This window comes from Eschscholzia californica, unplaced genomic scaffold (assembly GCF_041429995.1).
Source record: "Eschscholzia californica isolate CP2 unplaced genomic scaffold, dmEscCali1.0.p SCAF_3, whole genome shotgun sequence".
Taxonomy (NCBI): Eukaryota; Viridiplantae; Streptophyta; class Magnoliopsida; order Ranunculales; family Papaveraceae; genus Eschscholzia; species Eschscholzia californica.
In genome coordinates, this window is record NW_028238420.1 from 43,438,016 (window position 1) to 43,453,237 (window position 15,222).

Consider the following 15,222-nt stretch of genomic DNA (forward strand, 5'->3'; position numbering starts at 1 on the left):
TTAATCTTCAAACCGCCTCCTCCTTAGAACATCCTTCCTTTTTAGAAGTTATCCCTTCTTGTAGCTGTTGTCCCGTGTTCTTATAGAGTGGTAGACGTGCTTCCCGTGCTTCTCGAGCTTGCTGTGGTGGCCGGCACCCCTCCTCTCCTTCAACTCTCTCTCTCTCTCTCTCTCTCTCTAACTTGTTGGTTCTCTCCTTCTCTTTTTTTGGTGAAGAAGAAGATGAATAGTAGCTGGCCCCTTTCTTTTGTTAAGCAACTAAAACCCTAACATAAGGGGGTGCCTCTAAAATCTATACCATTTTCTTCTTCTTGGGTATTTCTTGGGGTTGGACTTCTTCTCTAAGCTATTGGGCTTTGGACTTGTGTAGAAATAAAGGAGTGCCTTCATCTTCTTGTATACATCTCTAATTTCTACAAAAGACCGAAATGCCCCTCGACTTCTTCCTTTCATAACTTCCCCCGTCCGAACTCCGATTTAACTTCCGTTTTCTTCGTCGGACTCACCATTGACTCCACTTGTCATTTGACTTATGATTTGATCAAAATGCCCCCGGTGCTCTTTTCTCTCCTTTGATCGCATGAGATGAAAAGTGACAATTTGCTCTTGTTATTCCGAATTCAACTCTTTATTCCAAATACGATACCTAACAAGAAATACACATAAAATAATATAAATAACACTCAAAATGGACTAATTAGTCTAGGTTAGGCGCTTCAAATGTGACATTTTCATGTCACATCAACATCCCCAAACTTAAACTTTTCTAGTCCTCGAGCAAACAAAACAAAATAAAAGCCTAACTCACTTTCGCAGGAATCTCGGTTGCATTTAGCATATGCAACAAGCCGTTAAACCCCTAGGTTACCCCTAGTGGACGAGTGTGGTCTCGTGAGGGTTTCCATAGATGACACCCACAAACATCATGGTTTCAAATACATAAGGGTCCAACATCCAAATCATAGATAAGCATGGATCATATAGTAAAGGGTTTAAGCATGTCAACACATAATGAATCAAGTAAACAAGTTCATGTGAAAGCTAAAGACCTCTTCACTAATGATCTTACCTTAAAATGTAAGTGTCATACCATAAAGAGTAACATCTATGTTCCGAAGTCACAAAGCCTTGATCCCTATTTTAGTACATTTCACCTCGACTTTGGCCTCACGGACATACACTCCAAATATGAAATCACTCAAGCATGGTTCACTCGTATGTGTGAGCGTGATCACTAACATGGACTCAACACATAAAAAGGGGTGAGGACAACATTTTGGAACGAATGATCTCCTAAAGGAACTAGCCACTAAATGGAGTGGGGAAGCGCACTCGCCTTTCTCACCGATTCTACCCTATAAGAATGCCTCCTAAAGGTTAGCGAATACAAGAGATGGATGAAATGGTGGATCCCCGAAAATGTCGACCTCTTCATGATAGAACCTCTCAAGCCTTTCCACATTTGTTTCTTGCATCGAATACTTATTCACAAACACATCACATGCTCAAACATAAACAACTTTATTCCTTTTTTGTCTTTCTTTTTTTCACTTTTCACGTTTTTTTCATATCTCTTTTTGTTTCACTTTTTTTTTCTTTTTTCATAACAAAGAACGATCACACAAAGTAAAACAAACACAACTCACACAACACTATATTCTTACAATCAACCTTCCTTTTACGCACTTGTTTTTGACATTCTTCTATCTTTCTTCTCTTGTCTTCATTCTCGGGATATAAGATGATGGATGGTGATGGAGTATCCGCCTTCCTCTAGTTGGCATTCTCATTGGGTCTCATAGACTACAAGGGCAAGGTTAATTCGCTATCCTAATGTCACTCCTAGTGGCTAAGGAAGTTGAGCACACGAGATCAAATGAGCTCTTTTAAATAGTTACGAGGTTGAGTAGCTCTTCATTCTACTCGGAGTTAGCGGAAAAGAGTACACTCTAAGGACAATTTAGGCTCTGAGCTCTCACATGGGTTAAGTTTCCACTAATGACTACTCTGGGTCTCTTAGAGATGTTTCTTCTTCACTAAGATGCTACTCACATGACACAACACAAACACTAAAAGACTCGACTTTCATGAATAGGTCATTAGCAATCCCAAAACTCCTCAACTCAACGCATATGCATCAACATTCTTAAAAATATCACTATCATCACATGCAAATCTACTCAAAATGTTCAAAAAATTTAAAATTTTTGCTAATTTGAACCCTTTTGTCTTTGAACCCCATGGTCATGCATTGGTTATGGTCATATCCCACATCCCCAAACTTAAAATTAACATTGTCCTCAATGTTCTAAGCATACACTCACCAAAAGATAAAAAGGCACATCAATTTAAAGAGAAGAGTGGAGAGATATTACCATAACCGGAGGAGATAAAGAATAATACTACCAAGGCTCATGTATAAAGAGGTTCCAAGTTGATGCCAAGCTCACGCCATCCCCAAACTTGGAACAAACCATGTCTTGGAAGTAAAACATATAAGAAATGCTCCTAAAATATCATGAGAATGAAGCACATAAAAGACATGACCATATAAAATGACCACTCACGCGAGACCACGCGATTGCATTGAGCTATGCAATTAGCCTTTAGTTCTCTTGTTTTCACACAAGAGCACGAGTTATGTCTCGCGGAGGGTTTCCAGAGATGTTACCCACAAACATCAAGGCCCATCTTAGTCGGCCTAACGATCATATAACAAAAGACGGAAGATTTGGGGGTCAACCCAAAGAAAACTATATACAAATGTTAATAGTCTCACAAGAATATTAAAGTGAAGTGCACGTGAGACTAAAAACGAAAAGAGGTCATCCCCAAACTTAGTGGATGCATGGTCCACTAAGTTAGCATAAATGCTAGGGGCCACGACTAAAAAGTCGTCAAAAGGATCAACATAAGAGTGAAGTGAGAGAAGGTCAGTCGAAGGCAAAAAGTCAAACTCAAGCTTAGTGGATAGAGCATCCACTAAGTCCCTAGACATGTCAGGGAAGACGTCCGAAGTGTCCGAAAAAGGGTCAACAACCGAGTCTGAGATCATGTGGAAGGTCGAACTAAACTCTAAGGGCAATATGTTCGGGGACCAAGTCAAGGTCCGTGGTCTCCTTAGGTAAATGGTCCGACAAACTATCCATTATCTCTCTAACTACTGATGTGACATGAAAAAATCACATTTGGAGCGCCTAACTTAGACAAATTAATCCTTTTTGAGTGTTATCAATAACATTTTATGTGTTTTTCTTGTTAGGTACCTATATGTGGAGTTAAACATGTGATTCGGAATAAAGGGAGCGAATTATCACTATCATTACATGTGTCCAAAACGAGAGAAAAAGACTTCAAGCAAATCAAATGAGAAGAGGAGTCAATGACGAGTCCAATGGTGAAAACGGAAGTCAATTCCGAGTTCGGACGAGGAAGTTATGGAAGATAGAAGTCGGGGTTCGGTCTTAAAATAAAGATTCTATGAAGGCACCCTCCTTTGGTTCTAATTGTAGAGACAAGATGAAGGCACTCCTTTGATTCCTATGTGAGAAGCAAAGCCCAAACCCAAGCCCAAGTTCAAGAATACCCAAGGAAGGAGGAAGGTGTAGAAAATTTTGGAGGCACCCTCTTTATGGACTCAAGTTTGAGTCAAAGTCAAGTCTTGACCTAGGGTTTGAGTCAAAAGAGAGGGTCATTACTATTCTTCTTCTTCATCATAGATAGATTATCTAACACACAAGTTTGGAAGGAAGAGGAAAAAAGTTAGGATTCTCGTTGTTCTTCATCTTCTTCACCAAAGGTAACTTAGGGTTTGAGAGTTGTTAGAGAGGAAAGATAGAGAAGGAGGGGTGCCTGCCAAGTTGGTCGGCACCACAAGAACTCGGTCGGACAGCAACAACCGGCGGTAGCAGCAGACAGCACGAGCTGAGACGCGGTTGCAGCTCTAGCAGCTCTCTCGGATGTGGCATGCAGCAGCACGACATCACGGGACAGTGTTGCACGCTCCACAACAGCGACCGGCTCCAGCAGCTCCGATACAGCACGGGCAGCAGCACGCACCATACGGGACAGCAGCTCGGAACGATGTTTTCCGGCTCGGGACGACCATAGGAAGGCACGGGATGCACGCGCACAGCTCGGTTTGGCATGGGACAGTGTGCACTTTGCCGGATTTACATGATTTTGGCCGGATTATTGTGTTCAAGGGTTTTGGCCGGAATTTGACCAGATTTTTCATGTATTTCCGACAACTTTCTTGGTCCAAAACCTTGGGGCTTTTATTCCCCATGTCTTGATCTATCTTCTCATGTAGTTTGATTTGATTTTGGGTAAAAAATCTTTAGAGAGAGAAAGCTTGATGAAGCTTTAATGGAGTATGGGTGAAAAAATGGAGAAGATGATGGTGGTCGCCATGGGGAGATCTGATTCTTGCTCGGGGACACCCAAATTGCACAACTAAAGGGAAATCCAGAATTTTGCTACGGGGAGATAGACTACACTTAGAGACTCACTTTTCTCGACGAACCTAGCCTCGAGCTACAATGAAAAAGGGGGATTTCTCATCATCTTCTTTTCATTTATTACTTATTCACCATGTTAGCTAAATCAAGTGTGTCGATTATATGAGATGAAATGTGATGAATTTGTGATTATGTTTAATATGATTTGATGTTTTGATTATGAGTTGATGTTCATTTGATTCGATTATCGTTTTGATCGTATTTTCATGTGTCTTGTCAAGCACTTCGCATAGTTAATAGACGAAACGAAGTATTCGATATCGATCGTAGTCTAAGGCATAATTTCATGTGTCTTGTCAAGCACTTCACATAGTTAGGCGACTGGACAAAACGTTCATTGACTCGGGATTAACCGATTTAGGACGTTTGTTTGACTAAGTATGATCTCCGGATATACGTAGTACTTATAGACATCACCTTAGGAGTCGAACATCGATTGTATTTTGACACATTAGATCGGACAATACGTAGTTGTAGGTTTATCATTATGGATTCCCGGACTTCGATACATTAACTCTCGTATTCGGATACTTTTGAAGCATGATTTGAATGTGATGATTGGCTTATTATTTGTTTACATGTGAGTTTAATTGACTTCGTCTAGTTTTATAAAGTAGAAGCCTTGATCTTAATCGTCTATTGACACAAAGTTTGATAATGCGTACTTAGTTTGATAATCGATGCTTACTAACCTTTGATCGATTATACTTAGTTTGACGTATTATACTTATTAGTGTCATACTTGTTCATTTTCAATTCATTAGATAGTGTGTATAAGTTTGATAGTCGATCCTTAGTGACGTTTGATTGATTATGCTTAGTTAGACACATGATGCTTAGGATTGTCAATGTGGGTGAAGTTAATTACATTTTCTTGCGAATAGATACTTAGTATTTGTCATTATCGATCTTGTGGATCGAAGTATCCGTCTCAATCAACTTTTGCCCGAATTGATTCTTACCTGACTTGTCTCCCGACTCTTGTTCCTCTGACTCCTCTCTCGAAACTCTCTCGCCCGTTTACTTTGATTGTTTAGTTTAGTTTACTTATTTATTCTCTTATTACTTACCCAATCAAAACCCCCCATTTTTCATCTTTCTTTCCGTTTTTGTCTAAGTTAGCTAGTGACACTTAAACCGACGGACAAGACCGTCGATATCCGGATTACCCTCCTATCCTTGGATCGACCCCGGCTTTGCCGGGTTACTACTTGATACCTCCGCTTGGGTGTGCAATCTTCTGGGTGCATCAACTACTATGTCATTGACGTCCTTAAAGGCATCTGGAGCCTCAAAGTTGGTGGCCACACCATTCCTTCGTAACATGGCATCTAAGACTACCTCCTCACAAGTGTCAAAAATCGGAAAGTTCATAATAGTGTCATCCCTAACTTTGCTCATAGAGCCATCATCTTGAACATCAAAGTTTATTATGGTCCTATCATGGTGAGATGACGAAAGTTGAGAGAGCGAGCAATAAGGGTCATCGGTCAGTTCATGCTCTAGGGGTCTATCAGGAGCTTCTTCGACATTTAACTTAAGACTAGAGTTAGGTGTATTACCCTCACCATCATTCATAGTCTCTTCTTGAGTTTGGGGCGCGCGAACCCCTTCCTCGTCGACGATAGGCTCCGACTCAAGTCTATCAACAATGTTGAGAATCCGTTCGGAGATCTCCGTTACATCTCGCATGAATTTATTTTGGTACTCTAAAAATGCTTGGAGTCTCTCTTCTGAAGTCTCCTCGTAATGGGGCACATGAGTATAACTAGATGAAGACTCTCGCGGAACACGGGTCATGGGACAATAATCGGTCAAATGGTCTAAGCTCTCACAAATGGCACAAACCGGATTAATAGTCTCTATGGTCCTTTCTACACTACCTTCATATGAATACATAGACTCGACTCTTTGATTAGAATCATCAAGTCGAGAATTTCCATCACTAGATGAGTCGTTCATGTATGCTTGTCGATAGTCTAGAAGACTTCGACGTGGTCGATCAATACTAATAAAACTACGGTTATCGTCAAATGACAAATTCCTACATGAAGGTGTGGTCATCTCAAATTCTTGTCCATAGTCTCGAAGACTCCTACGGGGTTGGTTACCCTCATGCTCATAATCTCTATGACCATATCCGTCACTAGTCTGACCGATTCCATACATTCGTCGATATTCACCCATGGTCATCCTAGGTCGGTTAGGCTCAACATCATCAAATGACCAACTCGTCATGATCTCAAAATATTCAAGGATGCTAGCACACAATCACAAAATGAAAACTAACACTAATAGAACTAAACAATCACACACAAGTAAAAAAGAAAGAGATAGAATGCGATACTAGCGAATGCTCCTTTAGTTTCGTTCGCCTTTTCCTTAGTTTCTCGATTCCTTCCTTTTCCTTCGCTTTTATGCCTCTTTTTGGCTCTTTTCTTTAAAACGGTACCTAAAAAAAGGAAAATAAGAAACTACAAAAACAAAGAAAACAAAAACGTCTAAGAAAACAAATAGCACTAAACCAATGAACAAAACAAGCAAACGATATCTAAACTACTAGACCGACAGCGGTGCCAAAAACTTGATGGACCCCGAAAGGTTCCACACCCAAGCGGAGGTATCAAGTAGTAACCCGGCAAAGCAGAGGTCGATCCAAGGATAGGAAGGTAATCCGGATATCGAAGGTCTTATCCGCCGGTTTTAGTATTACTAGCTTACTTAGACCAAAAACGGAAAAGGAACAAGATAAATAGGGGGTTTTATCAAATAAGCAATAAGAAAATGAAACAAGTAAAACTAAACTAAACAATCAAAGTAAATGGGCGAGAGAGATTCGAGAGAAGAGTCGGAGGAACAAGAGTCGAGAGACAACAAATAAGTGAGAGAGGTGTAAAGGTCCGGGAATCCGCGATAATAAACCTATAACTATCTATGGTCCGATCTAATGTGTCAAATACAATCGATGTTCGACTCCTAAGGTGATGTCTATAAGTACTACGTATATCCGGGGATCATACTTAGTCAAACAAACGTCTTAATCGGTTAATCCCGAGTCATCGAAAGTGTTGTCTAGTCGCCTAACTATGTGAAGTGCATGACAAGACACATGAAATTATGACTTAGACTACGATCGATATCGAATACTTCGTTTCGCCTATTAACTATGCGAAGTGCTTGACAAGACACATGAAAATACGATCGAAGCGATAATCGAATCAAATGAACATCAATTTATAATCAAAACCTTAAATAATAACACACATAATCACAAAATTCATCACGTTTCATCCGTGGACCTCAACTAAGTGATTAGCTACTCATTGTCAAACAAGTATATAGATTCAAAGTGAATTAAAAAAAACAAACACATAATTTTATAATTAGGCACTCTAAAATCCAAAACAAGTTGACAAGAATAATTTCAAACAAGCTAATATGATGTTGGAGTACTTGAACAAGAAGATAAACTAGCAAATATGAAAGAACAAGAGAGAAAATGAAAGAGAAATTGGATTTTTTCACAGTGAATTCTGTTTTCTGTCCTTGCCAAACGCTCCCTTGAAGAACCAAGAAAACCAGTCCAAACGAACCCTAATTCTTAGCCAACAAACTACCCTTTTTCTCCCAAACCAGCTACTGTTTATCCCTTTTTGAAATCCAGCCAAAACCCACTTCTTTAATCTAACCGGACCCCCTTTAAAATCTCCAACAAAACAGCCTTTTAATCCTCAACAAAACCGCGCTTCTTAATCTTCAAACCGCCTCCTCCTTAGAACATCCTTCCTTTTTAGAAGTTATCCCTTCTTGTAGCTGTTGTCCCGTGTTCTTATAGAGTGGTAGACGTGCTTCCCGTGCTTCTCGAGCTTGCTGTGGGGGCCGGCATGTTGGGTTTTACACCCTTATACTAATGTCAAAGGCGGAAGTAAGACATCTAATGTCTACATTAGTATTCCCAGGATCATATGCATAAGCCTATAATACTAAGTAAACAAAACTAGTTAGTCGATTACCTTAATCGCTAGTTTTTCCCTCGAACCTTTCCAATTGCTTTTGAGAAGACCAAGAGCTCCAAATGTCGCTCCTCTACTTGGGACACGAGTAATCAACTTGATCTCCCACCTTGTTGCAAGCTAGAACAACAATGGTGGTTGGATGAAGAACTACTTCTTCTTTGACTAGATAGATAGTTGGGAATTTTCTCTTTTTCTCTCTATACTTGATGTTGTTGAAGAGAAACCCCTTTGAGAATAATTCCACACTTATTCTCTGCATAAAAAGGTCCTTATATAAAACCCTAATAATAATCCAATTCCAATTAGGTTTCCCAAAAGACCCTTGAGAATAAGATTTAGGGAAATAGTCGAAAATAACAATTAGTTGATATTTTCTCAATTCCCTGAGATTGGTCCGTCCAAACCAAGCCAAAATTGGCGGATTTAATGTTCATAACATATGGAACGAACCCACCAAATTTCAGCCCAATCGGAGCTCTAAAAGTGCTCCAATCGGTTTAAGCCCAAAACCCCGTTTTTGGGTTTTTTGTACTATCTTTGCCTAATTTCTCTTTAGGATGAGATATGTTTATGGGACACTCCCATGGTTATATCTCACTCCCACTAGTCATATCCTAGATCAAATTGACACTCTTATGTGTAACCCGTTGTAGGATCCGGTCGAAGTTAGCCGCGAACTACTTCGTAATTCGACGATCGTGGTTGGTCTCTAGCTTCAACTCCACGATCCCTAAATCAACTGGACTTGATGATCTTCTACATCAATTGTCCTATCCGACAAATCGTTCGCATTGTCACCTTGGTCGAAGGACATCTCCTTCAACTCCTTCAGACTCCCACTTGGACTTAGAACAAGTGCAATGCTCGATTCCCGTGTCAATTTGTATCCCATCTGATACGTCACGTCATTCAGACTTTCTTGATATCCGAGCACAACTGTAAAGTCAAACGATTAACTATTAATCCGTTTGAGCGTGGCCACGCATTTTCCAGTTGCTAACTCACAAGTGGCCTTGAGACACTTTGAACCTAATGTGATTAGGATGACACAATCCATTCTTACGCTCCCACTTAACTTCATGTCTATCCTGTCCTTCCCAGTATCCGCCTTTATAACCTCCTTTTACGGCGCGGCGTTTAACGGAACCAAAGTCGGACATTCCTTACATAAGATGAGTGGAGCACTCATGTTTTGAGGAATCTCTCCAATCTTGTCTTTATGAGAAGAGTTTTCGTTCATCACGAGTGATGTACTTTTCTCATTTGAGGGTTATCCAGTGTATAAACCTTTTACACACCCACGTAGACGAATCGAATACACTATTCCTATAGCCCATGAAACTGCGCTATCTCATCGACTCCCGTGCTAGTCTTCATTAGTCGTTTGTTGCCCATGCAACGACCTGGACCAGGGAGTTGATAATAAATATTCCAAGTTCACTTAATAGGGTTTCATTCATCAGATCACGTATCTGACAATCCTATTCGGAATATTTTATTATCTGTGGACTGTCGTTTAAATACTAAACCAAATTTAGACGACTGTGAAATAATTAAATTATTTCCGATAACGAGAGTTTGTAAACCTGAGCCTCTCCCGTAAGACTCCTCTTACTTGCTCAGTTTTACTTGTCGAGGTTTATTCAAAATATGCCTCACGCCTTAGACTTGTGTATGAGTCTCATACTTTGTCTTAGGTGACAGTTTAGTTTTGACTACGGATGTAGTCCGTTCAAACTCTGCTAATCATCAATTTGAAGATCGCTCTCTTCAACCTTGATAATTTCTAGTAATCCTTTTACTAGTATTTAGGCTTTAATTCTTTCGTAGAATTTGCAACAGTTCCCGGCTCAAAACACTTTTAGCCTACTTTCTTTCCATGTCTGGAAGTTTGCAATGATGACTGGTTCAACTTTAGTACTACTTCATCCTACAGCCTTCTAGGATGCTCTGAGTAGTGTTTCGGATTTCCAATCCGATTTCGGATGTCGACATCAGTGCTCTGGACGTCTAAATGCTAATCATGTCTTACATGATTGACTTTATGTGTTCTAACATAAATGTCTCTCTCATGGGTGCTTGCTCATCGGAGTCTTCTAGACTCTGAGTTTTGCAACGCTTTATATCATGAGTTTTTGGGTCGAAGTTCTAATAGACTTTCCGAGTCATGGAATTTTCGAATTTTGGACTTCAAGACACTTAGCGTACTAAGTTCTTTTAATCCTATCATCCTTTCGATTTATGCTTGTAGATCCTTGATGCCCAAAATGGCATTTCATCCTTGTGTGTGGTCCTTTTATTGAGTCAGTCTGTTACTGTTATACAACATCTTATGTCGTACTCAATCTCTTGTATGTACTCTGCATACGGACCTGGAAAGCTTGTTGCTCCCACTTACCTTCTTGAATTCCATAATTCAAGATTCTCTTCATTCCTCAAGAATCAAACTACTTTGATTACCTCTTTGAATCGAAGATTCTAACTCTTGCTTGCTTCAATCCGTTGATGGATTCCCGAAGCATGCGTATGGACCAAACTGGACTAGAAGAATCACATCCTTCCTTGTCTTGTTTTTGGGAAACTAAGAATTTTCCATCCTTCTCAGTTTTCTCCTTGGAAAACTAATTTGGGTCTTCAGTTGACTCAAATTATCAAGCTTCGTGTCTTGATGAGAATGGATTCCATGTTATTTTGGTCGCTAGCAAAAATGGACTAGAAGAATCACATTCTTCCTTGTCTTGTCTTGGGAAACTAAGAATTTTCCATCCTTCTCAGTTTTCATCTTGGAAAACTAATTTGGGTCTTCCGTTGACTCAAATTATCAAGCTTCATGTCTTGATGAGAATGGGTTCCATTTTTCCGGCTGCTAGCCAAAATCTAGAGTCAATTTCCGGTCTCTGCGCAGGTCTTCAGAGATAACCTTTATCTTCTGAATCTTTGAGATTTTACTGTTGACCTTTAGGGCTTTTGAACAACAATTTCGAATACTCTCAACTACTTGAGATATTCTTGTTTTGGGCAACTTTCAACTACTTGAATGTTCTCCCGCGAATCACATTCGCTCTGTGCGGTAGGTATTTAGATTCCATCTTTACCTTTTCCTTTTCCAAGGAGCCGCGGTTTACTGTCTTTCAACAGTTTTGTTGCTCTTGGTCGAATTTAATCGGCCTGTACAATTGTCATGATTGTTCTTCATGACTCTTCATGATTTTTCTCATGATCGAATTAATTCGACTTGTACATTTCTCCCACTTATTCTTGTAATAATTAGTACTTTTCTCCCAGAAGACTAGGTATGCTAATTACTATAAGAATACTATCATGAGCAACAAACACTTTGTTCTCTTAATCGGTTGTGGAAAAAGCCCCAAATTTCTTCCAAAGAAATTGCGTCAGTCATAGCTAGTTTTTGTATTCTCGTAAAACACTTTTACACAGGATTTAGCTTTTAGACGGATTTGGTAAGTGTGAAAACAATCGTTTCTAGAATATGTCCCGAAGTATTCAGAAGACTTGGCTTAAACCCATCATTGATCGAATCATGCATAGCAGCGTTCGATTACTCCCACTGAAACCACCATCCGTCAGATGTGTTCCATGGAGCAGAGTTGGGAAACTATTTCTCAACTCCTTTGATGGTTATCAAGTGTTTGACTCACGTTTTCACCACTCCAATCAGATCGGATGACTTAAACTCTCTTGCCAAAGTGATTCTATACTTCGGTATGTACTTTGTTTGAACCCTTTCAAACTTTCTGACTTATACTTTAGATTTGTATGTTTCCATACTTTATGAAGTTGTCAGAGTACGTATTGAAGTTTATCTCGTTAGCTTCTGCAAGTAAACTTATAGGTCTGCATAACCAAGTATGAATCCTAAAAGATTACTAGTCTCTATGCCTTTGTGAAAAGGGTGACTTTGTCGTTTTGACAATGCTAAAGTTAACGGGTTTGAATCTCTTGATTTCAGCCGTTACCAATGTTAACTTTCAGTTATTTTACCACTGGTTCAAAACATCATATGTTTCTAGAAGAACAAAATATTACTATTAAGTTCTACGCTAGATCAGTGTCTAAAAGAAGACTTCGATCCCTTTCAGCATCCCTAGCATTACTGCTTCTGCTCCCTCTTGGATCTTTACTTCTTTTAGTCAAGTATGTTATCCTCCTAAGCTCCCACTGAGCCGCGCATGTGGTATTAAATACCTGAAGTAGGAATTCTACGATACTTGTTTAACTTTGTTAACATGGATATTGGAACCGGAATTCATAATTCCATTCCTTTTGTCTTTTAGGTACTAAGGGTAGTAACCTCTTAAATGGTCTAGCCAATTTTTGGAAACATTCACAGTAATGAGGAACATTCTTGATCGTGGACTCGACAACTGCTTGCCTTTTCTTTGATCAAGTGTCTCACTTGACTGGCCCTTTGCCCCTTTTGAATCTCAAGAACTCTTTCTTAGATTCCTTTTACCAAATCTCAAGAACCTTTCTTAGATTTGATATTCCCGTGTGTTCTGCTCAGATGTTCGTAACAAACTGAGTGACTCATCTAAGGTCTTATCTATCTTTGTTCAATCGACATTGAACTGGGTGATAGATGAAGTTTGTTGTCTTCTTTTAGGATGACTTTCAGATTGCCTTAGAGGTCTCGTACCTCTCCATTTATGACTTCTGTAGGAACTTTTCCTCAGTATGTCTTAATGGTCGTGCTAGCATCCATTACTCTTTCAAGGAGAATGTTCTACGATTGCTTGCAAAAGGCTTTGACCTTCTCCGGTATGAGTCAACACTGGAATTGGGTATTCTAGTTTGCTTTCCTTTTGAATCTGAGAACCATTCTCGGATTCCTTCTTCCATTCCAGGAAGTTGATCAGCACCTCTCTTATGTGTGATCCAATATTGAACTCGTTTCCTTGTGTCATCTTAATTCTACGTGAAAGAATTGGCAAAGTTTTAAACTCGTTATCATTTTTGAAAAACATTAGTTTTCCCACATTATTCAATATAAAATCGTCCCTGATTGAACAACGTGATTCCAAGATCCCAGATCTTCGGAGTGAAGCGGACTTTGGCCCTGCCCTCCACTTCCGTCGTCCTAGGTGAGTGAACTACTTCACTGATCATACCCTTATGACTCTTGGTTGATAGATAGTCATTTATGAATGACTAATCTATCCTTTTGCCTCGAGTATCCAAGACTCTCTTGCTGATCTCGTTGAGTAGAACCATTTAGACGTGTAGGCCTCTTCTATAGGCCTACCCGCATTGTCCCAAGGTAGAGGAGGTACTCTGCTTTCGCCGACCCACCTTCCTCGAACAAGGGCGCAGCGAGTGTCTTAGTCTGGGTAGGCATTTACTCAAAATTACTTTTGGGGACTTTTACGCTAGTCTGGCGTTTGTTATAGTGAACTATTTAGCCTAACTAACATCCACGACATAAAGCGTAAATAAGTAAGTAAATGCGCGCAAGAAAGTAAATCAAGCAGACATGGATCCTAGTATGGCCTCTAACCTAGTAGATCTAATCTCCTTTGGTCTTTGTCTTGTTTCGCCTTTCGGTTCGTCTAAGATCACCATCTTTGAACCTCCATTGATTTCTCCCACTCGCCTTTGGATCCCATCCTCGAGCTTCTTCAATGGACTCATAGACCCTAAACTCTAATTACAAGACTCACGATTCGCAGATCGTATAAACTTGAAATTAAAATTATTATAAATATGCACCCATCCGTGCTTAAAACAAGAATAGATAAACAAATCTATGGCCATACTAGTTTCCCGCATTCACATCACATGCATTCATATAATATATCAAGGCTAAGAATTATATATGCATGATTATCATGGGAGATACTTTTGTCGACATCACATGTCACATTACGGACCTTAAGTCTAAATTCGAAGAATTTGACTAATGGTGCGTTCCGGTTTTATCTTTTATGATTTCTAAAATCAACTTTAAGAAAAACTCCGATTTGGGCTTTAGGAAGCCCGGGTCAATTTCGGAAAAACTTTGGTTTGATACCTAATGATTTCTCAAATCAATTTTAAGAGGAACCCGTTTTGGCCTTTCGGATGACCCGGTTCAATTTTGGAATTATTTGGTTGGAATCGGGAGAAAAATTAGATAAAAACTCCCACTCGAATGATGGTCCCTTTTCGTGGTCCGAAAAGCCTTGAAAAAGCACGGGACAAGTCCTAGACAAGTCCCGGCCCAAGCCCACAAAAGGGCTCAGACAAGGTCCGGACATGGCACGGCCCAATGGGCCGGCATTTCCTGGCCGAGGCCTACCAAGGCCTGGTCTCGTCCTGGCCCGGAGCCAGGACGCTAGTCCATGCGCCAGACGCGTCCTAGACGTGTCTGGTGCTGGACCGGACCAGCACTAGGTATCTCGGACCTAGTCCGAGACACCCAGGACCCCAGACGCGTCTCCAAGACGCGTCTGGTGGTAGCTACTGGACGCGTCTGGTCGCGTCTCATGGACGCGTCCTGGTTAAGCTACTGGTCGCGTCTGGAAGACGCGTCCACCAGCAGTCTGGGACGCGTACTCCAGGCTACTGGTCCGACCAGGAAGCTTCCTGGCCGGACCTATTGAGTTTCTAAAACTCAATAGTTTCCTTTTTTTGTGTTGCAATTCTAAATTGCTATTTCCAAAATTTGAAACACTTCTAAAATATCTCAA